The sequence below is a fragment of the Mus caroli genome, chromosome 19, assembly GCF_900094665.2.
Source record: "Mus caroli chromosome 19, CAROLI_EIJ_v1.1, whole genome shotgun sequence".
Lineage (NCBI taxonomy): Eukaryota > Metazoa > Chordata > Mammalia > Rodentia > Muridae > Mus > Mus caroli.
Genome location: NC_034588.1, coordinates 41,129,077 through 41,131,478, shown reverse-complemented (window position 1 = coordinate 41,131,478; position 2,402 = coordinate 41,129,077).

The following is a 2,402-nucleotide window of genomic DNA, read 5'->3' as shown; positions in this document are numbered from 1 at the left end:
TTGGGGTTTTTTTGTTTTGTTTTGTTTTTTGTTTGACAGGGTTTCTCTGTATAGCCCTGGCTGTCCTGGAACTCACTTTGTAGACCAGGCTGGCCTCGAACTCAGAAATCCGCCTGCCTCTGCCTCTGCCTCCTGAGACCTGGGATGAAAGGCGTGCGCCACCACTGCCCGGCTCCAGCAGCAGTTTTTAGATGTAGTTGTTTTTAGGATCAGGAAAGTCCTTAGGCCTTTTCCTTTCCCAGGTTGGAAGCTTAGCTAAGAGAGGTCTTTCCCTGAGGATATCCCTCCAGTCCAGATCCAGTGTAGATCAAACATCTCCTTATTCTTAGCTTATTCAGCACAAGTATTGGCTGTAACATAAAGTTTCCTCTTTAAATTGTATGTTATTGCCTGCCTTACTTGCTTTTTTTTTTTTTTTCAATTGTAAACTACAAGAGTGATCACTGATAAACATGGAACAGAGTCAATACTAGGCTGTCTTGAAAACTCCTCTGCCAAAGAAATTGGTCTTTTGCTTTTAAACTTTGCCCCAGGAAAGTTCCTAGGGTAAGAGCAGAAGGCGGCCACCATTGAAGTGGAAATTTCTGGTTTTTGTTTTTGTTTTTTTTTTGTTTTGTTTTGTTTTGTTTTTGTTTTGTTTTGTTTTGTTTTGAGCCTCAGTTATGTCATGTGATGTTTTTCTGGAAGATGTCTTATGAGAGGATGTTTTTTCTAAAACTGGCAAGCACTTGAGATGTTTTGCTGAGAACGGACATGTGATGCTCTTCTGGAAGCTGCCTGGTGAAAAGGCATGTGATGTTTTGCTGGAGCGGACACTTGAGAGGACATGTGATGTTTGGAAAGAGTGAAACCAGCCTACAGTGAATGATGCTTTGACATTGGTTCACCTTGCTGGTCTTCACTGACATCACTCTTGCCTTGGTTTGCCTTTATTTCTTCTCTGATCTTGTGACTTTGTAGAGAGAAATGCACCAAAGAACTTCTGGCTTCTTACCACTTCAGCTGTCTCATGCAGCTCTGCAGAGCCTTGGGGTTTCTTCTGGATTGAGACACTGATAATGATTCATATTTGGTGGTTTGCTAGTGGACTGGACTGCTGACAGCAAAGATTGGAATTGCCCCAATAACTACTTCAAAACAGGTCCACATCCCCTTTGTCCTATTAGCCATCTTCCCTCCCTACCTTTGGTCGGTGAGTTGTAAGGGAGGTGATAAGGTTTAAGAACCCTTATTAATGTAGGTTTTGAAAAGTAATATAAGCCTACACACAGTTTTTGTTGGAATATCATAGAATGGTCCAGTTTAGGATATTCTTCCTCCTGAAACCTTTTGAGCTGGCCTCTTTCAGTCCACAAAGCTCACAGCCCTAATGTTTTCCAAACTCCTACTAGGGTAGCCCATGAATCTCTGCTTACACTATTCAACTGCCTTCCTAATCCAAAATTCCAAAGTCTTCCATATTCCTCCAAGACACAGCACAGATAGGTTTGCCACAGCAACACCCCATTCCTGGTACCAACTTCTGTCTTAGTTTCCTATTGCTGTGATAAGACACCATGACCCTGGCAACTTATAAAAGGAAGGCTTTATTGGGCTTATAATTCCAGAGAGGTAAGAGTCCATCATGGTAAAGAAGCTAGCATCAAGCAAGCATGGTGGCTGGAGCAGAAGCTCAGGGAACAGATCTTAAGCTGCAGGAAGTAAGTCTGACCGCTAATAAAAGCTATATGGAAACCTCTAAAAACTTAAACTAGAACTTTCACATGATCCAGCAATATCCTTTCTAGGTAGGCTCTCAAGAATCACAGGTTACTTCCAAGGTACCCACACTCTCTGCTCATTACAGTACTAGTTACGATAGCTGAGTCATGCAATCAGCCAAAGAGTCCGTCAACATTAACACAGTAAATGTGGTATAGAAACTTGAGGGAGTATTGTTCAGTTATAAGAAAAGAATGAAATTGTGTCATTTTTCAGGAAGACAACTGGAACTAAAGATCACCCTGTTAAGCAAAAGAAGCCAAACAGAAAGATAATGATCACATTTTCCTCTCATACGTGTAGGAGAGGAAGGAGAAGATGAAGGATATGAAAGCCAAGGGGCACAAGGAGGGTAGTTTATAGGGATTGAGTCTGAGCCAATTGCATTCTGTAAAGGTTTAAAATGCACGTTATAACCTCATTTTGTATGCCGACTTAAAAACACACTTGGAAAATGCCTGTTTAACTTACATTTGCACGCAAACATTATGCTGACTATTTTTATGTCAAACTCATACATACTAGTCACCTGAAGGAGGAAACCTCTATTGAGAAAATGTCCCCCTAAGACCATTCATAGGCTTTTTCTTAGTGATTGATGGGGGAGGGCTCAGCCCATTGTGTGTGGGGTCATCCCTGGA